We start from the raw sequence: 24,829 nt of genomic DNA on the forward strand, positions 1-24,829 counted from the left end.
ATATGAACATAATCAGTCATATCGTGCCAAATGTCTGGCAAAGCCTTAACAAGAGATGCGTTTGAAACAAAAGATTAAAAATTGATTGTCATAAGGATAAAATTAAAACAAGGAGGCTCTGTATTATTAAGATTCCACAGAGAAAAAAAAAACAAGATAATTAATATAAAAGGAAGAGGTAGGAAAATAAATAAGAAATATTCACATTTGGCCAGTGGTGCATAGGTTGTGTCAGTCCAATTGACAGATCTTTGGTGGGCTTGTATGGTTCACGTGATCATCGTCTGAATAGACCAGGGATCTGTTGCAGGGTAACAGATGGGCAAAGGAGACCTTGGTCTAATACCACAGCAAAGCCAGCTTCCCTTAATCCCACGATGAAGGGCTCAAGCCTGAAACATCGGTTATCTTTGTCTTTGCTGAATAAAGGACACAGTTGGACCTGCTGAGTTCCTCCAGAATTCTGTTTTTATTTCATCCACGGTGTCTGCAGACTTTGGTGTTTTACTTCCCTTAATTCCACACTTCCACAGGAGTGAAGCCAGGGCTCTGCCCAGCCCTGCTGGATGATCTGAAGGACCCTGGGCTCTGCCTGATGGGTGATGTGAACCATGCGGAGATCAGAGTCCTTCCACCAAACCACCATTGATGGCACAACAGTCCAGGGTCCAATAGGAAACACTGATCTCATACTGGACAATATGGAAATCAAGAGAATTATTTATGTTCAATTTAAATATTAATTATGGCAGGTCAACGACATGAAGATTTTTGAATCACTTGCCAGCTGTGGGCGTCATCATTGACCCAGCACATATGCTGTAGGAGATGGGCATGGTCATGTTGGCCTTTCTAAGATGACCTCCTAACTTCTTTTTTCAATACTCAGTTTTATTTTCAGCTCAGTAGAAGCTGACTCCAACCATTTAATCCCATGCCACCCAATTGCACCCAAATTAACTTCTACCCCCGCATTGATTTGGAGGGTGGAAGGAAACCGGAGTACCCAGAGGAAACCCATGCAGACACCACCAGATTCGATCCAGGATCAGTAGTGCTGTGATAGTGTCCTGCTAACCATGCTCTAGAAACAATACACAGGCTGTGGTTCAACCGCCCACCTCCATGCCGTCAGCTCTATACAGGTTCTAAACAGCCTGTTATAGGGGTTAAACATGGTTTTATTTTAAATCCTGCGACAGTGGAGTCTGAACTCAAGATGGCGGCATCTATGATCGGCAGCAGCCATGAGGGGTTGCAGGTTCCGGGGAAGCAGGGTGCCAGAAAACAGGGAGAAAACACCCCCCCCCCGCCCATTTTAGGAGAAGCAGAGGAGTTGATCCACAGCATGGTGACCACGGCGGTGGCTCTGCGGCTGAGAAACACACAGGCGGCAGGCTGTTGGCGCCTTGAGGCAAGGAACCCCCACGCAGGCCATGGGCTTCCTGAGACTCCTGGGTTTCACACCAGGCTGCAAACTGCTGAAGACTGGCTCGAGACTTGCTGAATGGGGACCTGGATTCGAGAGAGCGCTGAGGGCACGGATAGTCCTCCTGATTGTGTCGGAGGTTCGGATCTGGAGCTCAGGTTGCCGATGGTCAGGACTGGAGTCTGCATGGCTGCAGAGACTGCTGAAGGCAAATCCACGACACACAAATTTTGTGTAATATTACACTGTTTTATTATTTTTAAAAGGAGTCTTGAATCTTGAAACTCAGGCAACTCAACAGCATTCAGGAGAGAGCAGGGAATTCGATTGTCATCCCATCCACGATGTTAATTGTTACTCATTCCAATGAGCAAGTGCAGATGGACGATAAACAGTCACCTTGCAGGCAACCCCAGGCAATCTAGATACCATTGCAAAGATGCCCTCTTTCACGTCCTCTTATTCTGTCCAAGGTCATTCAGCTAATGTCACATTTTATTTAAAAAGTCTTATTTTGGTGATTATTTATTAACTGAATATTTATTTTCTGTACTGCAGTCAGGTTTTGCATTATTTTTTGTTTACATTTCCCTCTTGAGGACAGCTTTTCTGCACTACCGATTAGAAAATCTGCCTGGCCCACAGGAAAATCGAATCTCAGGGGTGTATCATGCATGTACGCTGAAAATTTGAATTTTGAACTTTGATTTTTAATCTTATTGTACTGGTTTTGGAAATTCCTTCCTTTTCTTTCCTCTTGGATATTTACCTTACTTTTGAGTGTAAACCGGAATCAGAATGGATAAAATGGAAATACTTTCAGTGGATGGAGTGAAAATGCATTTTAATGGACGGTATAAAAATTGAGAGATTACAGGTACAGGCAGCTGGGCCGGCCCTGGATTGAGGGATGACCTGATGGGAGTATTTCACAAGGATCGTGGTGTTTGGTCATGAGGATGTAGGAAGGTTCCATTTGTTTGGCCATAAATTGAAGCAATTACTGGGAGAGCAGTGAGCATGGGAACGCGCTCTCTCATGGTTGGGGTGAAAGGTACATCGTGGGAGGCTGGGGAATGACATTCCTTCCCAGGTTGTCTGAAGACAGGAAAGTGAGAAAAAAAAAATCAGGCCTGTCTCCATTTACACTCTGGGGTCATAAACCAGAGCCACAGACTAAATCGGCAGTTCTCCTGATCCAGACTGGGAGAGGACCGTGTGTGGACAAACAAAACAGGTTCCATGTGGGACATCTTCCATCCACTTCTGGAGAGATCACTATTCCCGAAGGATAGAACTAACCTTGCATATGACTGACCAAAACAAACTGGCCAATGGCAGGGCATAGGAGGGTTGATGCACTGTGGAAGGGAGCAAAGGAAGTGGAGATGGTTTCTCTTTGATGGCTGCAGAGTGTTCACAGCCTGGAACAAGTTCAATTGCACTGGGAAAGATCATGTTGTGAGCCGGTCAGGGCTGGCTCAGAGCTGGAGCTAAAATATCCAGCAGTTCTTCTGAATGATCCATCCTGGCCCATTGCTGCTCACATACTCCAATCTTTTCCTGCTTCTCTGTTACATTCCACCCATCTCTCAAGGCAAAGAGATTCACCCCAATGCACCAATGTGCAGGTATATATTTTACCTGAAGAAGTGCCCAGGTCCAAATTGTTGGTTACCCATTCCCTCCCATGGATGCTGAGGTTCTCCAGCAAGTTTGTGTGTTGCACTCGACCCCAGAATTTGCGGACTTTCCTGTTTAACTCCAGAAGAGATTTATCGGTTTGCTTCCAAGAAATAGAGGCCCACTGTTATAAAGAGCAATTAGATAAGATGGACTCATTCTCACTGAGACTGAAGGTTGTAGAGGGTTTTTTTAAATTATGGAATGGGTGAGGGGTTAGGCGATGGGACAATAGAGCTTTTCATTGTCAAGGTCGGAAGAGTTTGGAACAAGGGGTGTAGATTTAAGGTTTCAGCCAGATCTGAGAGCTAAATTTTTTACATAGTAGGGGGTGAATATCTGGAACAGGCTACCAGGGGTGTTGGTTGAGGCAGACACAATTATATTTCAAGATATTTGACAAGTACTTGGATTGGAAAAGTATGGAGGGAGACACTCCTAATGCAGGCAATGAGATTAGTCTAGGCCATTCTCAACTGGGGCTGTCCCACCTCTCCCCCTTGGGGACCACAGTACATTTAACAACACGGACTGAAATCATAAAATATTTATGTCGTCAGTACAAAAGGAGGGGGGTCCATAAACTTTGAGCAGAATCTTAAAGAGGCCACAGCCAAGAAAACATTGAGAATAGCTGCTGTAGTTTGCTAAAGGAGCAAGTTTCTGTGTTGTATAATCCCTTCTCTCCAGAAAGCAAGATCATTCTTCAATATTAAACTAGAATATAACAGTATTGAGAGAACCAAGTCCCAGATTCTGGAGCAGCAGGAAGTGAGAGGCCAGAACTGACAACCAAGAGTACATTAGGGCAAGAAGTGTTCAGGAAAGTAGATCAGCCAAGATGCCTCGGCCTTGGGCAATCATCTCCATTAAAATCTCAAACTAAACATTCAACTTGTGTTCAATTTGGTGAATAGAGCTGTTAACAACAGCAATAAGTTTGCTGCTTTAATCACCTTCTGGAATTTTGGATTGAAAATGAGCAGATCACTGTCTCCTGCTTAAGTCAGAATCATTAATCACGGGCATGCGAATTAATTTTTGAAACCCTTATCTATATTTTTCTTAATTGCAACTCATAGTGATGGATTATCCAGAGGTGCAATCTATCCTGATGTAGCAGGCTGGAGGGGGCTCTCAATTAGTTGCAGTCCTTTTTAACTGAGTGAGGTGAACTGAGAAATCCAGCAAAGTTTAGGAGAATGGAATTTGAAGGAAATTATATTCGGACTGATTGTACATCAACTGGCTTCGTCTTCTAATGAGTCTTTAACATATGACTTCCAAGTTCCGTGAGTACACTAAATTTGAGAACAAGCACATAGGGAGGATGGGGGCGGGAGGGGTCATCAGAGGTATTCCCTCAAGGAATCTTTTAAATGAAGATGGAGAGGTTTAGGGGGAGAACTTCAAACATTAGGAAATTGTCAGTATAGAACACAGCTTCCCCACTACTGGAGTGGTTGTCCCATCCCTAACCCCTCTCCCGTCCCATTGACGTGATCTACTGAGATAGTTTTTTGAAGAGGGTTTGTAAAATTGTTGAGGAGCCCCATCGTCCCACACACCCCATAGATAAAGTGATGCAAGACTATCAAATCCAGCCCCACCAGGTTGAGGAACAGCTTCTTCCCAGTCAGTGAGAATGCTGAATGACTGAATGAACTGCTCACACAAACTAACTGAGATTCTACTATTCATTAAACAATATTTATTTATTTTAATATATGCATAAATGTACTGCATATTTATCATTTATCTGCATGTGTCCGTGTATGTGTGTATTGTGCATTTTTATTTTTTCCGCCCCTGAGGACAAGAGAATGCACTTTGATCGGATTGTACTTGTACAATTGGATGATAATAAACGAACTTGATTATGTTTATGGATAATCAGAGGGCAGCAAAAGAGGAGCATCCACCAGTAAATCCACTCCCACCCTCCACCAGTAATCCAACCCCTCCTTCCACTAGTAAACCCACCCCATCCCTCCACCTGTAATCCCACCCCTCCCTCCACTAGTAAACCCACCCCATCCCTCCACCAGTAATCCCAGCCTTCCCTCCACTGATAAACCCACACCCATCCCTTCACCAGTAATCCCACCCCTCCCTCCACTGATAATCCCACCCCATCCCTCCACCAGTAATCCCACTCCTCCCTCCAATGGTAAACCCACCCCCATCCCTCCACCAGTAATCCCACCCCTTCCCTCTACCAGTAAACCAACTCCCTCCTTCTGCCAGTAAACCCATCCCCGCCCTCCACCAGTCTCCAGATCACTCGAACACTTGTGGTTTCAGATCTTCAAAACCCGGGGAGGAACTGTACATCATCACTTCTTCACACCTCCCACTCCCTCAGGTTCTCTGCCAGATGGTAGAACACAAGGAGAGGGTTTCTGTTCCAGTCATGCTCAAGGCAAAACCAAAATGTTGTTCCTCCTTGAATCCTGGCCAGTTAACTGAACCTATGTCCATGTTGACCCCACTGCTTATATATCCTAGCCCTGTCTGAGCCTCCCAATGAACACCTCAGTGAAATCTCACCAGTCTCCTTTGTTCCAAAGAACATGGCCCCTGCTTCCATCCCCAGAAATAAATTCCCCCAGACCTTCTCCTCTGTGCCCACACTTCCTTCCTGTGTTTATAGAGTTCTCCAGCATGGGGATGAGGCCCTTCAGCCCAACTTATGCATGCTAACCCAACTCATCCCAATTGCCTGTATCCAGCCTGCATCTCTCTCAAACTTTTCTGTCCATTTACCCCTCCAAATGTCTCTTGAATGTTACAATTGTCCCCAATTTTACCACTTCCTCTAACAACTTGTTCCACATACCTTCACCACCCTCCACCCCTCCCCACCCCACCGTGTGAAGAAGGCTCCTTTTTATTTCATTTCCCCCCTCACCTTAAATCTATGCCCTCCAGTTTTAAATTCCCCTGCCCTGGGGAAAAGGCTATTTACCTTAACTTTGTCTTCATGTCCACATCCATCTTCAGCACAACTTTGGGGGCCCGAGGCCAGTACTATGCTGTAATGTTCTAGGTTCAAGGAGTGTTCTTACCAGTACTCCACCTGTTGCTTGGTTGGTGTTTTATATATATCCATCATGAATCGTCTAGTCTTATCTCAATGCTTCAGTCAATAGAGGCAAGTCTCTCATATGCTTCCCCACCTACTTGTCCAGAAGCTGTTGGACATTCAGGAATACCTACTCCATAATCCTCTGTTCTATTGTTCAGCCAATATACAATCTATTTCTCCAACTTAGACACCTTTTTGAAATGCAAGTCCCACACACTTCTCCAGATCAAATTCTGTCGACTGGTTTTGTGCCCAACTGGAGGTCGATTGTTATCTTCCTGCCTCACTTTGAACCATACCACCAGTTCTGGTATTGTTCACAAACTTCATTGCAGCCACCTACATTTCCAGTAAACTTTTCCAGTGAGCTAAATTTCTAGTGGTCTGACTCGGACCAACCACGTGGACGTGATGGTCAAGAAAGCGCCACAACTTTCTGAGAAAACTGCAGGATGTTCGACGTGTCTGCCCACCTCTCAACAATTCCCACAGGTGCACCATCGAAAGCAGACTTGCTGGATCCATCATAGTGTGGGACAGGATCTGCCCTGCTTAAGATTGGAAGAAGCTGCAGAAGGTGGGGTTCACCTCCCCTCTGTGGGATCCATCTACATCTCCCACTGTCTAGGAAAGGCAACCAACACAATGAAGGACCCATCATTCAACAGACACACTGGCTTCTTCCTCTTCCTATCAGAGAGATTGTTCAACAGTGCAAAATTGTGTGCCAACATGCTTAAAGACTATTTCTATCCTGCAGCCTCAGGTTCCTGAATGAACCCCACAACAGTGTCATCATGCTGCCCTCCCTCTGCACTAATTGATCTTTATCACTGTAACACTACACCCTGTGATGTCATGTCAGAGTTGACTAACTAGACTATAGACTATTCTCACTGTGCCATTGGGATTGTATTTTGGCTTCTATTTTGGGTGCAGATTTCTTACGATCCCATGACCTGCTGGTTAACATTAATCAGAGGAAGTTAGTCAATGCCACCACTTTCCAAACGTACCCATTTATAAGCAGCAAAGGGCGAGTTTCCCAGCTCAGGGTGCACACCCTGTGCAAAGACACCTATGCTGCCCTGCTCAACGAATTTCCTGGTGTGCTCTCTCTTAATTTCAATTCCTCCACGTGGTCTATGGTGTGTCCCATTACATCAACACCAATTTATGCCAGGGCTCATCGTCTCCTGCCAGATAAGCTACAGCAGGCCAAGGCAGAATTTACTGCCATGGAGGAATTGGGTATCATTCGGCGTTCCAATGGTCCTTGGGAATCACCATTACACATGGTGCCCAAGAACACCATTGGGTGGAGACCCTATGGTGATCACCTCAGGGTCAATAATATAACTATGCCCAACAGATACCCCATTCCTCACATACAAGAATTCACTGCCCATCTGCACAATTGCTGTGTTTTCTCCAAAGTCGATCTCATCAAGGGATATCATCAAATCCCAGTCCATGAGAGGATGACATTCCCAAAATGGCAATTATTATCCATTTGGGCTGTTTTAATTCCTTAGGATTGCCTTTTGGGTTGAAGAATGCTGCTCAAATGTTCCAGCGGCTGATGGACGCTTTGGGCAGGGATTTAGAGTTTGCATACGTATATTTAGATGACATCCTGCACTTGCACAATCTGTTCCAATGGCTGGATGAATTCGGACTTTCCATCAAACCTAGCAAATGCCAATTTGGCAGGTCAACCATCGGTTTCCTGGGCACAAGATCATGGCTGAAGGTGTCTTTCCCTTATCCACCAAAGTGGATGTAGTCCGTGCCTTTCCCAAACCTACCACAGTTAAAGGACTGCAGAAATTCTTGGTCATGATGAACTGCTATCATCGCTTCATTCCGGCAGCCACTGACATTCTTCGACCACTGTTTCAGCTCCTCAACACAAAGTACAAGGAAGTCATTTGGACCACAAAGACAGTGTTTCCGTTCGCAACCACCAAAGAGGCTCGGGACAATGCAGCAATGCTCACGCATCCTGGACACGTGGCATTTCCGATATGTTTTGGAGGGCTGGCATTTCTCTGCTTTCATGGACCATAAGCTGCTCACTTTTGCCTTTAGCAAATATTCAGACCCGTGGTCGGCCAGGCAGCAACACCACTTGTCGTACATTTCTGAATTCACAATGGATGTGCATCATGTCTCAGGGAAAAACAATCTGGTCGCTGACGTGCTATCCAGACTGACAGTGCATCATATCCAGGGTGGTGTCGATATCTCTGACTTGGCAAGGGCACAGGCCGTGAACCCGGATATTCAGGCATAGAGAACTGCCATTACGAACCTAGACATACAACAGGTACCACAACTAGGCGGGCCAAGTCTGCTTTGTGACATGTCTTTGGGCTACCCCAGGACAGTAGTTCCAGCATCTTGGAGATGACATTTTTTGACGGTTCACAACTTGTCTCTCCCTCCATCAGAGCAACCGTCAAGCTCATGACAACTAAATACGTATGGCATGGACTTAAGAAAGATGTTGCACAGTGGGCCCAGACATGTACCCTCTGCCAGACTTCAAAAATTCAGCGGCACACCAAAGCGCCTCTCCAGCCTTTCCCAGCAGTACACTGGCATTTTGAGCATGTGCATATAGACCTGGTCAGACCACTGCCAGTGTCTTAGAACATGAGATACATCCCTGACAGTCATAGACCAATTCTTGCGATGGCCAGAGGCCAACTTGATCTCAAGATTTGGAGTTCCCACACACGTAACCGCTGCGTTACGGACTGCCCTTGCATGCTTTTGTGGCACACAGCTGCATAACACTACAGCATACCACCCACAGTCCAACGCTCTTGTGGAACGTTTCCACCAACAACTCAAGTCCACACTCAAAGCCCAAAACCACAGGCCCAATTGGATAGATGAGTTGCCATGGGTTCTGCTGGGTGTGTGCACTGCCCCGAAGGAAGACATGTCGACATCCAATCAACTAGCATGGAACCCCCCCAAGCAGTATGTGCCTGTCCTCGACACTGACTTTGTGTTTATGCATAGACAGGCCCCAGGAACACCATGGCAATGGCTTTATGATGGCCCTTTCTGCATGGTAAAGAGGGACGGGGTTGTGTATACTTTGGACATTGGGGACATTCACAACTATTTAGTGTGGACAGACTTAAACCAGCACTCGTGGTCCCTACTGCCCCTATTCACTGCCCCCAACCCAGCACACAAGGGTGTCTGCCCAAGGCGCATGCGGCCAGTTCATCTCTTTCGGACAATGATTCTGGCGGGGTGGGGGGGGGGTGTTCGTGTTGCAAATTGTCTCTGGGGTGGCTCGCCAAGGGGAAACGTTGAGCCGCAGGCCAGGTCATTCACCTGGGCGAGGAACTGCGTGCACGCAGAGCTGCGAGCTGAGTCGTGGCAAACTGGACCATTGTGCCTCTTTCTCGAGGGCGCGGGGCTCCCATCGTGTTTACTTTAGACACACAAGTCCCCGCAGATCTGTGGCAGGCACATGGTGACGTCACTCCCGGTCTCGTGGGGCCTGGACTGGGAGGGATAGAAAAGGAGGAAACAAATTTGAATAAACAGTGTTTGCTGACTAACCCTGACTATGTGTATTCATTTAGTAGCTTTACTGGAATAGTCGCTACACATGATCAAAATGTTCTTTTAAAAGGGAGAATTTCTGCGATGTTCCAAAGTAGATTTTAGCAGTGGTCTTTCACTCTCTCTGTAATTAGAAGTTCATTCTTTTTGGCTGTAATTTGTAGAGCATCACAAGAAATCTATCAAAACCACTGAACCATTGATATTAATTTGAAAAGAGCAGTGTAGAGCATTTTTGAACATCAAGTCGGGCAGATACAGTTTGTCCACGGGCACATTTATAGATTAGTGAGCAGAGTTCTTACATTATGAATTCAAACACATCAATAGTCTCAAGGTCAATTAGATCTGAAGTGAAGTGACTGATAAACACTTTATATATAAAAAAATTCACATCTGATTCCTTCAAGTTCTACCCTTGCATCCAAAGATCCATAATCCCCTTACTTTTCCACTCAGAATTTTTCTCAGATATTATGCCAATAATCAGAGAGAAAAGAAAACACTTTAGCGTTTTGAGGTTTGCTGAACAACTTCTGACGTCTGATCTCTGCTCTGGTTACCACAAAGAATAAGGCATGTGATGTCACATTTTTATCAGCTGTATAAAAGCAGCATGGTTAACGTAGGAGTTTGTGCAACGCTATTACAGCACCAGCTACCCAGATTCAATAGACAATAGACAATAAACAATAGGAGCTGGAGTAGGCCCTTCGGCCCATCGAGCCAGCACCGCCATTTTACAGATCATGGCTGATCACTACCATCAGTATCCCTTTCCAGCCTTATGCTGTTGGTAAAGCATTGTATGACCTCCCCGTCTCTATGTGGGTTTCCACCAGGTGCTCTAGTTTCTTCCCAGCCTTTGAAACATGCCAGAGTTGTAACTTAATTGTGGGACTTGGCGGAACGGGCTTGTGGGCCGGAATTAGTCAATACCACAGTGCAGACTGTTGCCCCACCTTTGATACTCTCTGGTTCACCTGTGAAAGTTGGAGAGTGAGTGGATTTCCCTGGGTGCTCAAATTTCCTCTCATATCACAAAGACATACACATTGGCAGGTTGGTTAGCTGCTGTAAATTACCCCGATCGTGTAGGTGGATGGCAGGAAAATCACAGGAAGATGATAGGACAAGGTTATGAAGACTAGTGGAATGGTGTCAGATAAAAACCTCCCTCTCAGGAAGATGTAGGAGATAAATCATTGATTTCAGGAAAAGAGTCAGACTCCAGACTAATGCATAGACAGTTTCGTTCTTAGGAATAAGTAACTCCAATAACATGGCCTGGGGCAAGATCAAGTCTATGGAAGTTTGGTATATCCTCCTTGTCCCTCCACAATTTCCACTGGTGCTCCATCCAAAGCAGACTTGCTGGATCCATCACGGTATGGGACAGCAGCTGCTCTGCTCATTGGAATAAACTACAGAAGGTGGGGAATGCAGCTCAGAACCTCACACAAACTTCCCTCCATGGACTCCATCTACATCCCCCGCTGCCTAGAAAATGCAGCCAACCTACTGAAGAACACACCACACCCTGGACACCCTCTCTTCCTCCCCTTCCCAGAGGGGAGAAGGCTTTGGTGTGTGAAAGCATGACCAGCAGGAATAAAGACAGTTCCTTCCCTGCCGCCATCATGCTCCTGAATGATCCCCTTGCTCGCTACTAATTGATCGTTTTCACCGTTAGTCTGCCCTACATAACTGAGTTCCTGCTCTTCTACTTGCTAAAGCTGCAGGCCTCTTGGAGGAGAAACTCTTCCCATTGTCAATGAACTTGAACTTTGGTCTGCATAAAAATTATGCCAGTGTTTCTCTGTAAATCAGGTCCAACCCCTTCGAGAAGGTGGATCAAATTTAGCTTCACCAGGTGAGAAGACAGAAAGCCTTGGTGAGCCCACGTCCAGAGAAAGAGATAAATGTAACAGCTTCATTAAGGCAATTCTGGAATTTAAAAAAAGCATTCCAGATCCCAGCATCTCCTGTCGCCATCAGTTCGACAAGTCTGGGTGCTGTGAATGCATAACACCACCGGATGGCAATAAAGCTGCACTCAGAATGAGCCAACACCGCAGAGACGAGCACTGCAAATGCTGGAATCCGAGCAAACAAGGAGAGCCTGCAGTTCTGGTCACCTCATTACAGGAAGAAGGTGGAGGCTTTGAAGAGGGTGCAAAAGAAATTTACCAGGATATGGCCTGAATTGGTGATCTTGTCTTAGGAGGCAAGGTTAACAGAGCTGAGTCCTTTTCCTTGAATCGGAATCAGAATTTATCAAGAACGTAAAGAAATGTGTTGTCCACGGCAGCACCACAGGTGCAACAATTGCCATGAGCGACATCTTAAAAATAAATAAATTAGTACACAAGAAGTGAAAGAGATGTAGTCTCTGTGGTTAATTGTCCATTGTCAACCTGATGGCTGAGGGGAAGAAGCCATTTTTGTGCCTCAGGGCTTGACTGAGAGACGTATATTAGGATAGGCAGAGTTAGGGTGACGGCAAACATCTTTTTCCTGGGCAACAATAGGAGACAGTTTAAGGTGAGGGGAGGAAATTTTAGGGAGATATCGGAGGTATGATATTTTTACACAGAGTGGTGGGTGCCTAGAATGCATTGCCAAGGGACATGGTGGAGGCTGGTACAAAAGGAGCATTTAAAAGGCTCTTAGACAGACACTTGGATGCAATAACAATAAAGGGTCATGTGTGTAAGGTTTAGATTGTTATGGGGTAGGTAACACAACATTGTGGGCTGAAGGGCCTGTACTGGAATGCTCTGCCATCTATATTTTAAATGGGGGACTCAGCAGGTCAGGCAGCATCATGGAGAGAAATGGTCAGTGAACATTTTGGGTTGGTCATGAAAAAGGTTCAAAATCTAAACCGTTGACTGACCATCTCTCTCCACGGAGGCTGCCTGACCTGTTGCGTTCCCTCCAGCTCCACTTTTCTCACTTAACCTTCACCAACCTGGTCTTGGAGACACACAACTGACTACAGACACTGGAGTTTGGAGCAAAAAAAACTCCTGGAGGAGCTCAGTGGGACGAGCAGCGTCAGTGGGAGTAAAGGAAAGGCCGGCATTTCGGCTCAGATTCATCGTCGGCCTGATGCTGGTCGAGCCGCTGACTTCCTCCAGCAGGTTATGTTTTGTACCAACTGGATGTCTCCAGATTTTCCAGAATAAACCCACGAAGAGAAACATCAAACTGGCACAGAATGGAAATGGGCTGAAATTACAAGCCCTTTTCATACTTGCCAGTGATCCCAGGAATCGAACGCCAATCGGCCTTTAAAGTGGCAAGTGTGGAAACAAAAGCAGCTCAACGCCGGCATCAGATGACATCATCTCATGCTGGGGATTGCTGGCCTCGACCCCTAGTACAATTCCTGGCGTATGCAGGCGCCGGCGTTCAGATCAGGCAAATGTGAAACGGGCAGCAACATTGCAGGCACTTCCAATTAAAGGTAGAACAGACCAAACGCTGGGGATAAACCTTTGCAAGTGTTAAAGCGTTCATTGTCCCAGTTAGGAGTGGTCTAGTGTGGAAGGTCAAACCCCCATTCCTATCCCGGGACACTGAATGGCCGATTTAGTGGGATGCAAGTGTGAAAGGGGTTACAGAAACACTTCCTTAAATACAGTGCAGAAAAGTGTTGGAGAAACTCAAGCCCCTTTCACACTTGCATCCCACTAAATTGGCCATTCAATGTCCCGGGATAGAAATGGGGGTTTGTCCTTTCACAGGGTCCAACCACCTGGTCTGATTGCTGTTGGCTCTGTGCAGGCTTTAAATGGCCTGTTAAAGGAGCCCAATGGGGCCCAAGATGGCAGTGCCTTTGATCAGCAGAAATCACAAGGGGTTGCAGACTCCAGCACAGCAGAGAACTGGCTCAGGGCACCAGAAAATGGGTATATCACTCCCGTTTGAGAAGGTGAAGCAGAGGTGACCCACAGGACAGTGATCACAGCAGCTGACCAGTGTCTTGAGGCAGTGGGCTTTGGTGACTTGAGGCGAGGAACCCATGCAGGCTGTGTGCTGCTGGCAAGTGCAGTCAAGTGATTCACACCAGGTGACAGACTGCTGGAGACTGGCTTGTGATAGGCTGAAGGGGGTTGCCAGGTGTCCGAACTGGGATACGCGAAGGTGCTAAGGGATTCCTGATCAGGTTTGGATCTGGAGTTCAGGTTACTGATGGCATGGCTGTGTGGCTACTGAGGTTGGAGGAGGGCTGGAGACATTCAATGACTCTGGGAGAAATCTTTTGCTTCTCTTTCTCTGATTGCAAGGGGCACCGGGCTATTTCTAATTATGGTGAATCTTTGCCTTACATAAGACTAAAGGAAATTTCATGTAATATTACATTTGTAATGGCATGACAATAAAATAACCTTGAAACTTGAAAGATTTCATTTGAGCCATAGTGAAACTGGGTGTATTGAACAGAAGCTGCAGATACTGGGTATCTGCGTTGAAAAAAACAGGAAATGGTGGAAACCCTCAGCAGGTCCAGAAAACATCCGTGGAGAGGGAAACTGTTGGCAATTCAGGTCAGGTTCCCTGCCAAAATGGGCAAGTGAAGGATTGCCGCCATGTGTAAGATGCAGATAGGCCATGAGAGGAGCATCTCCCATTGGGTGGAGCCAGAGTTACCTGGGTGATTCCAGTGTTTCTGGAGGCCTAGGTTTTAGATGAATAAGGAAACTGTCAAGGGGTGAAAAGTGGAGAAAGGTCAATCAGAGCAGTTGCTGAACCTGAAACCAAAAGGAAGCATGCAGAGAAATCCCAGCGATCAGGCAGCTCCTATAGAGAGAAGATTCAAGCAGATCAGGCAGCTCCTGTAGAGAGAAGATTCAAGCAGATTGGGCAGCTCCTGTTGGGAGAAAATCCCAGCAGACCAGGCAACTCCTGTAGAGAGAAGATCCCAGCAAATCAGGCAGCTGATGTTGAGAGTAGTTCCCAGCATACTGGGCAGCTCCTGTTGGGAGAAGATCCTAATAGATCGGCCAACTCCATGGGAGGAGAAGATCCCAATAAATTGGGAAGCTCCTATAGGAAGAAGATCCCAGCAGACCAGGCAGCTCCTATTGGGAGTAGATCCCAGCTCTCTGAGTGGCTCCTGTTGGGAGAAGATCCCAGCAGATCGGGCAGCTGCATGGAGGGAGAACACCTGGGTTAACGGTTTGTGGGTCTGATATTGCAGCAAGCAACCAGAAAGTGGTGAACTTGGCTGAATTTTGATACCAGCCATGCCCAAGGGCTTTGCTGCTTCTCATGACTATGTTGGGCCATCAGGAGGCCAAGCCCAGAGTGGTTGGTTGGAGCAAGACGGGGTGGATAATTAAAGTGACAGGGAGTTGATGGTGTCCCTTATATCTGTGAGCATTGTGGGGTTGAGAAGGCTGACAAATGTGGGTCTGGACACAGTTAATACTCAGATGGATGGGTTTATGAAGAGGGGAATGAATGGGAGAACTGCTGGGATTTCTCCCCACCAGAGCTTCCCGATCTACTGGGATATTCTCCCATGGAGCTGTACAATCTGCTGGGATTTTCACTCTGCAGGAATTGCCTGGTTTACTGGGATTTCTCCCCACAGGAGCTTCCCAATCTTCTGGGAGCTTCTCCCTACATCAGTTGCCAATCTGCTGGGATCTCCTCCCAATAGAAGCTGCCTGAGGACTTGGGACTCAGTGGGTCAGGCAGCATTCACGGAGAGAAACTTTGTCAACACTTCAGGTCAAGACCCTTTCGCGAGATTAACGTGGCAAATATAAAATGGGGGGTAGGGGGTGGGGGGCTGATGCTGGGGGAGGGCCAAGAGGTAAAAGGATACTGGACAAGGAGGTGTTCTGGTGATGAAGAGCCCAGCATGGGCAGCATTTCAGGGCCAGAAGGCACAAAGTCACAGAGGTCCTAAGCTACAGACAAGCTAATATGGCAGGGAGCTGGTCTACAGTGTTTGAAATTCACCTCGGGCTACAGACGGCAGCAGGGCTGGTTCGAGACGATGGAGTCGGGGGCTCGGGAATGGAGACAGTGACAGCGATTAAAGGTGACGGTTCTGCTCTTTAGTTGAAGAAAGTTCTGCCAGTTCAGTATCAAATGTCAGACTGAGTTTGACATTTCAGAGCCAGAGACAAGGTCAAGGTGAGGTGGAACACAGTCTCACTATCAGTTAAAGACAGGGATCTAGCTGATTGTGTCTCAGGTACAAGAATTAATACTTGTTACTTCCAGATGTGGCATCGAAATGGCCTCTGACATGAAGATCAAGTCCTTCCCAGCAGTCAGAGCCAGGCTTAAAATCCTGACTGTATGTTCCTCCACAAACCAAGCATTCATATCAGAGACAGATTGTGTACTGAAATCACAACTGTTGTGTCGTCAAACCAATATGGGAGGTTGTTCAGTGGTATTTGTGTACTTGCAAAGTGCCTCATTTATTCTGAAGAGCATGGAAACTTTAGGTTCATTGAGTTCTACAGTAGGGAAATGGGCCATTCGGCCCACCTTGGCAATACTAACCAAGCTTGCCCCATTTGTCTGTATTTTGTCCATATTCCTATCCATGTCCCTCCTAATGTCTTTTAAACATTACAGTTATCCCCACTTTTACCCACTTTTAGATTCCTATCCCGGAATCCACACCCCTCATGATTTTATATATTTCTAGGTTTCTCCTTACCCTCCTGTGCTCCAGGGAGAAAGGACACAGCTTCCCATGATTCAAACTCTCCATTCTCTGCAGTCTTTCCCACCTGTCAATATCTCTGGTTCACCAGAACACCACACTATATTCCAGGCAAGGTCTCACCAACACCATGTGGAGCTGTAACATGCTCCTGTAGTGCATTTCTATAGCACTTTTCACTTCCTCGCAATGTCTTGTCTGCTTTTTGCTCATACCTTGAAGAAGGGCTCAGGCCCGAAATGTACATCTTTCCCTCCTATGGACGCAGCAAGACCTGCTGAGGTCCTCCAGCGTTTCTGTGTTTTTGCAGCAATCACGGAGAATTTTGTGTTTCACTCAAGAATAGGCCAGACCACTTCATAACAGTTCAGATAGTGGCCACTGCTTCAGGGTAGGAAACTCTAATTTATGACTCCCACAGGGAAAAAGGTGATACAAAATCATCAGTGGAATAGATCAGGGGAAGGCAGACCATCTTTTGCCGAGAGCAGAGGAAATAGTAACCAGAGGAGATACATTTAAGGCAATGGATTTAACAGGAACCTGAGGGATAACCTTTTTACACAGAGGGTGGTGGGTGTCTGGAAGAGGCTGCTGAAGGAGGTAACTGAGGCTGGGACTATTGCAACATTTAAGGAACATTTGGAAAGAAGCATGGATAGGTTGGGTTTAGAGAAATATGGCAGGAAGATTAGGTCAGCTTGGGGGCATTGGGCCGAAGGGCCTGTTTCCACTCTGTCTTGATTCGATGATTCTTCAATGAAGAGCAGAACTAGCTCTGTGACAGTGGCCAATAGATAAATCATGAGCAGGGCTCCAGGAACTACTCTCTGCCCTTTCTTCAGAACTTGCTCCCAAGAAGAAGATCACGGAGCTGGGAATGGGGCAAAGCATCCGAGAAACTCTCATCCACAGGGTCCTAACTGATCCGGATTGAAACGTGGAGCATTAGCTGTTTTTAGTCAATTCCCAGACTGGGAGTTGAGTCTCCAACCACCCGAGCCCACAGTCAAGAGAGCTAACAAAGTGGCTTCTGTCATTCTATTGGCAGCCCCAGAGAGGACAGGCTTGGTTTGCAGAATTCCATCCTGCACCCCCGATTGACAACAGTGACAGGCACTTTCCGGGCTTGGTACTTTTGGTGAAACCAGCAGGTGGCGGTGATGATCTTGCCGACACCAGACTGCCAAATCTGGAACTCTTCTCTGTCTTTCAATTGTCTCCTGATGTGAGCTGAGGAAAATAGAAACTTTATCTCCAAAGCAGCAAAGGTTTAACATAGAGCATAGAAACCAACAGCACAGTACAGTACAGGCCCTTTGGCCCAGAGTGTTGTGCTTACCCAATAACCTTCTCTGACAACAGTACAGAATTTCCTCTATTTTTCTCAGTTCCATGTAATTATCTTAACCTCTTAAAAAAATTCTGTTTGACTTTGTTTCTTTGTTTTGTTCAAGGTTCAAGATCAAGGTTCCTGTATTGTAATGTACATATATACAAAATATTTGTTTAAATTTTAATTTTTAAAGAAATCTAGACATACAGCGCAGTAACAGGCCACTTTGGCCCATGACTCTGGGCCGCCCAATTTAGACCCCATTAACCTACACCCCCAGTACATTTGGAACAGTGGGAGGAAGCCAAAGCCCCTGGTGAAACCCAAGCAGACACAAGGAGAACGTACAAACTTCTTACAGAGAGCACGGGATTTGAATCCTGGTCCGGTGCCAATCACAGGTACTGTACATTTGTTTTCCCTTCAAGACACAAAAGTGGCCCCACTAGTCCAGCACCCCTACCAGGAGGGAGAGAAGCAAAGGAGAGTCCCCTCGAAGACACCGAGTGTCCGTGGATCCCACTGCCTGCTCCAATGCTGACCCCTCCTGCACCCCCGTAATCTCCGTAGCCATACTGCCTCCTGTCCTTTCCAGCGGTGACCACTCTCTCCAGGAGGTCCGAGTCTCCCTCCTGGTTTCCAACCACTGATACATGCACTAAGTGGGGATTTTACCCTGTTTACGGAGTGACGTGTGATTTTTGCTTGTTACGAAAGGGAGAACAGTGAGGCGCCCTTACCAACCCCCACAGCCCCCCACAATTCTTTGCCCCTAGCTCCTAGGGCTGATGGGAAAAGAACCTTCTGTGCTCTTAAATCCTGTTCAGCACCACTGGATGGAGTTTTTAGCAAGCGATAAAATGCTAGAAGAGCTCATCCGGGAAAAAAGTGTAGAGAAAAATTAGACCAAGAGTTGGGGGTTGCACATAAACGTACAGCACAAGTCCAATTATCAGATTCTCCAAAATCCTCATTTATCCGAATTTTCTTTGGAGCCGAACTGTCCTCACAGGTTGAAAAAAAATACACCCGACATGAAATTAGAACGACGATTGGCCGTGTTTCTGGTAACTCCCTTTCCTCTCTCTTTCCATTTCTTCTTTGCCTTCCCCTATTGAATTTTCTCTCCAACTCTCCCTCTCAAACTGCGCACCACTGTCTCCCAGCCGCAAGCATTTGGAAGAATCCCTTGTCCCGGTGTCATCAAGGAGAGCGGCCTCCTGGCAGCAGCGTAGGTGTTGGAGTTCAAATTCAGTGGGGACCTCTGGCTCTGGGCAGGAGAGGGGCCTCAGTGGGGAGGCATCAATGATTGGTGGCAGCCAGCATTTTTTTGGAGAGAATTAAACATTATTTTAATGCTTAAAAAGCCATCCCTTGTTGTTTAAACTGTGTTGCAAGTGATTTGCTGTTGCTACTTGGCTGTTTTTTAAAAATGGCCAGTTATCCGAAAAAATACATTTATCCGACATAGGCCCGATCCAAACGATTTCAGATAATCGGAGTTGTACTGAAGGTTCATCGAAAAACATTCTGGCCTATACCCTCTCACCTCTGGGCCCCTCCCCCAGCTTCTCTCCACCTTTCTATAAATATTTCAACTTTTTTTAAATCTTAGTCTTGATGAAGGGTTCTGATGCAAAATGCTGACTGATCATTTCTCCCCACAGATGCTGTCTGGCCTACTGAGTTCCTCCAGCAATTCTTTGTGTGGTGGTACACCACCGGCCTACTGCAGGGGGCAACCTCTGTACCTGCAGGAGTGTAAGGGGATATGACAACACCTGGCCGGCTGTCAATCAGTCGGCCTGAATGGATCAAGCCCCACCCAGTTGGGTGTCAATCACCCTCCGGGATATAAGCCTGCGCCGGCCTCCCGAGGCCTCACTCAGAGTTGCTGCAGCCACAGCCAGCCTGGCTCTGTGGAAGTCTTTGTGGATTAAAGCCTGTTGTTCAGTCTTTACCTTGGGTGTGTTTGATTCTGTCTAACAGTGCACCACACTTTGTAGGCTCAAGATTCCAGCATCCGCAGGCTTTATGTTTCTCAGGCAAGAGCATCAATTTTTGTTTTCACCTTAGGTGAGCCCCTCCTCCATCAGGTTCCACTCTCTCAATTTCTCCTTTACCTCCTCCCATTCTCCCCCTCACCTTTCCCCACCTGTAGTCTCTCCCTCTACCTGTCTCTCCACCTCTCTCACCTTCTGTCCAATATCTTCAACACCTCTTAGCCTCTCCCCACCTTCTTTCCCCCTTTGCCTACTTGGCATCTCCCCATCTTACACAACCCAAAATGTTGACTGACCCTTTCTACCCGCGGATGGTGCCTGAGCCATTGGGCCCCTCAAACTTCTCTTTGTTTGCTCCAGGTTCCGGTGGCAGTACTTGTGCTACGATGAGGAATGGTTCACAGATGCTCTTCGAATTACGATGGGGTTATGTTCTGATAAACCCATCGTAAGTGGGAAAATCATAAGTTGAAAAAGATAGAGTACCACAAGTAGGCTACCGAATAATATAGCCTAGCCTACCCTAATGTGCTCAGACCGCTTACCATAGCCTACAGCTGGGAAATGTTATATAAACCAAAGCCTATTTTATAATTAAATGTTCAATGCCTTTTATTCAACGCTGAAAAAAAAAACAATCTTTAGTCATAAACTGTATCCATCAGCTGCTGTGCGATAGCCAATAACGCCAGTCACACCCACACCACCATGAGGCGAATTGTGAAACTACAGAACCAAGTGACTATGTGCAGGCATTTTCATTAGAATGTGTATCGCTCTCATACCATCGTAACATCGAAAAATCATAAGTGGAGCTGGAGAAGCATCTGCATTGATAACTATAATGAGTTTATTGTCTTACACATTATACAATGCACATATGAACCGAAAATATTCCTTGCTCCAGCCGAACATGTACTTTATACAACTATAATAGTATACGTTAATTTTTTTTTTAATGATAATAAATACCAATAAATACTGATCCCATACAGTGTCAGGATATTCAGGATAAACAAATAATAAATATTCCCAGTAACCATAGTTGTCAAAGGTACAACATGAGACGCACAGAAGTTCTTGTTGCGCCCACACTGGTGTGGAAGATATACCAACTACAATAGTTTACATTAAATCACTACCATATGCTGAGACAGATAGAGAAAATAAATATGCAAGGATAGAGAGATAAATAAATATTTGCAGCCACTGTTAGTGCAAGAAAAAAGATTGAAGCTTGCTGAAAGATGTTTTACAGAGCAGCGAAAGGGAGACACGCTTAAGGACATTGAAGCAATTGAACTATAGAACACTACAGCATAGAAACAGACCCTTTTGCCCATCTAGTCTGTGATAGACTGTTTATTCTGCCTAGTACCATCAACCTGCACCCAGTCCAGAGCCCTCCATATGCCTCCCTTCCATGTACCTATCCAGTCTCCTCCAAAATGTCACAACCAAACTAGCATCCATCACCTCTGCTAGCACCTCTGAGTGCAGAGGTTCCTCCTAATATTCCCCTTAAACATTTCACCTTTCATTCTCAACCCTATGTCTTTTCGTTCTTGCCTCAGAGGCAAAAGCCTGCTTACATTTCTCAGATCTACACCTGGTGAGGGATATAAGGGTTCATCACTGTCAATGGTGAAACAACCACATTTGATGGTGGTTCCAGTCAGAAAAGAGCAGGTATTTTAACCAGGAGGGGATGAATGCGTCAATAGGGGCATTTGACAACAAAGTTGGAAATTTGAAAGTCGAGGTTTTTATCAAAAGCAGTCAGCGTGTGTCAGTAAGAGGCAAATATACAAGCCAGTGAGTGAGTCTGTGGCCTGCACACCTTTGCCAAACTGAAGAGTGGAAAGTGGGAAGCGGCAAAGATTCACAATTCCCTTTATTATCTTGTACATAGAGACACACAGATATGTTTTTCCCTTGGTTTATCCTGTAAAGACACACAGAGGTGCTTTAATGATCATGATCTGGACAAGTAAACAAGGACTTTAGAGAGTAGAAGGATGAGAGATGACTTCATAGAGGTCTACAAGATTCTGAGAGGCATAGTGTAGGCAGCCACTGTCTTTTTCTTAGGACAGGAGTAGCAAACACCAGAGGACATCTGTACAAAATGAAGGGAAGTAGTTTTAGGGGAGAGTTTTTTACACCTTGCCAGAGATGGTGGTGGAGGCCAAAACATTTGGGGAATTTAAGAGACTCTTAGACAGGGATGAAATAAAAATAGTTATGAGGTAAGAATGGTTTAGTATTTGTTTTTTGGTGGGAGCATATAAGTCAGCACAACATTGAGGGCTGAGGGGCCTGTACTGTGCTGTAATGCTCTATGTTCTATGTTAAAGGGAAGTAATGGAGAGTCCCCTCAGAGCCATTGTGTCCATGGGTCCGCCACCTCCTCAGATGCCACTGCATCCTGCTCTTCCATAACCTCCATACCTGCAAGGCCTCCTATACAGTCCAACGGTGAACCTGAGCTTCTTGCGTCCAAATCAACTTCAGCCCCAGTTCCCCACCCCTCAAAGAGTTGGGCACAGGTAAAAACTGAGAGCTGATCCCATACAGTGTCAGGATATTCAAGCAGGATAAGCTCGCAAGCAAAATACTCCTGTCAAAAATTAGAGAAAAAAAATTACTTCAGTGGGAGGTCCAGAATCTCAAGAGGTTTATGTGAGATCTGGAGTTAGATCCAATAGGAAGAAGTATCATTTCAAAAATACCATTTGAATTCTGCACCCCAATCTGCCCTGAAATGTCTGTCCATGGCTCTCATGTACTATTAAATCATGGCCACCTGTAAATTGGAGGAGCAACAGAATATTCCATCTGGGAACATTCCAACCGGGTGGCATTATCATTACTTTTCCAAGTCCTGCTAGATCACTCCACATTCTCCCTCTTTTCTCTATCCCTCTGTCTCCTTTTCTCCAGCTCTCCACCTCTTCTCTCTCCCTGAGCCATCATCCTTCCCCCTGCTTGCTGATGTGCCCTCCCTCCCTTATCCACATATTACCTCCTGCCTGTGGGATTGTCCTCCTCCTCCTGCCCCTCCCTCCTACCATTGTGTTTGAGCATCTGCCTACATTTTGCTTATACCTTGATGAAGGGATCAAGCCTGAAACATTGGTTATGTTTCTTTATCTTTGCTATATAAAGTTCAGTTTTTGACCCGTAAAGTTTCTCCAGCATTGTTTTTATAAGGAAAAAAGTATCTCATTCTGAGGAACAGAACCGAACATCTGTTTGGAATAGAGCCGAGGTTCCATCAAATATTGGGGAGAGAATTAATGAAATGTTGGTAATCAATTAAAAATATACTGTAATTCACATTTAACCTCTATTTGCAAAAGCAATTACCATGCTAACAGCACGTAGACTGATTATACAAAAGTATATACACTGGTTCACTGCCAGCAATTGGCTACAAGTGTGCAGAGGAGTTTCTAATTACAGAGTAAATGACTAGGGAGGGATCCCATCACTTTGGGCTTCTCCCCTGAGGAAAGTGGGTTTGATTCTCCCGCAGTCCGGGGTGAGTCGATGTAAAATAGGAGCTCTCTCTGCAATAATTGTATGAACAACACAGCCTGACTCGAGGCAGCTGTCCCTCCTTATGATCGCTTGACAGGCAGGTGCAGCAGGAGGTGTCCCTGGGCCATGGAAACAGACATTGTTTGTGGTACCCACCTTTCAGTCCCCGCACAGCAGATGAGGAATTTAAACTCCAGTGATTAAATAGATCCAGATTCAAAAATATCCCCATAAAATCTTGACACTGAATCTTATCCACAGTTCTTTCCTCGGGGAAGGAAATCTGTGGGTAACCCCATAACGTGACTGTCCTGGAAGACAAATGAGTCACGGTGATGAGTTCAAGTTCACTAAGATGCAGTGACAAAGTTTGTTTTGTGAGCAGTCCAGCAAGATACCTTGTGCATAATAAGCAAGTAAGACACTGCACAGAAGTGCAGAGTTACAGATGGTACGGAAAATGGCAGGATAATTTTACACGGGTGTACATCGTTCAGGAGTCTGATTACAGTGGGAAGGAAACTGTCCTTGAATCTGTTAGGACATGATCTCACACTCGTGAGTCTTCTTCCTGCAAGGAGGGGTGGGGGGGTGAAGGGTAGTGGGTGAAGAAAGTGTGGCCGGGGTGGGATGAGCCTTTTCATATGTTGGCTGTTTTTTCTAAAAGGTAGTGGGAGATATCAAGAGAGTTGATGGAGGGGAGAGGGCTAAGAAAATGTGTGATGGCTTGAGCTGTTTCTGTCTCATGCAGTGACACGCCCTGACAGGATGCTCTCAATGTTTCACCTGTTAAAAGTTGCTGAGGGATGCAGGTGACATGCTGAATTACTTCAGGATTCTGAGGAAGTAGAAGCGCTGGTGCATTTTCTAAGCCATTTTGTTGGAGAAGAATTTTGGAGTGGATGCTTGAGTTTGATTAGTTTATTTGGTATCTCCTCTTTTCGATTTTAATTGCACTGAGCTCATTGCTCAACTCATTATCCACTGTCACAACCACCTGTTCTATTTCCTGCTAAAATGAAATCATGATTAATATTTCTGTCATCTCCCTCTCTCCCTCTCCTTATCTAATGCTGACTGACCCCAATCCCATTCAAATCTTCATTTCCTTATTGACGTCACTTTGACATATTCTACTATTTAATTTCATGTTCCCTGATCATTTTATTTCATAGTTTCCCCTTTGAATTCTTCATTGTGCTCTTATATTCTTTCCAAAAGCCTGTATCATGCATTCCTCCACTGTCAATGAAGCTGGATTTGACCAGCGTGGGATACTCGTGTTAATGAGGAATACTACAGAGGGAAGAAACTGAGTGTAGATTTGGATTAAGCCATGAGAAGATGGAGGATTAGACCAGTGAAATCATCTAGGGAATGAGGAGGGAGAGGAATTAGGTTTGCGGAATTGTGAGGTGATGTAGGAGAGTGGAATTGGACTGGGGAGGTTGTATTA

Source organism: Narcine bancroftii, chromosome 8 (genome assembly GCF_036971445.1).
Source record: "Narcine bancroftii isolate sNarBan1 chromosome 8, sNarBan1.hap1, whole genome shotgun sequence".
Classification (NCBI taxonomy): domain Eukaryota; kingdom Metazoa; phylum Chordata; class Chondrichthyes; order Torpediniformes; family Narcinidae; genus Narcine; species Narcine bancroftii.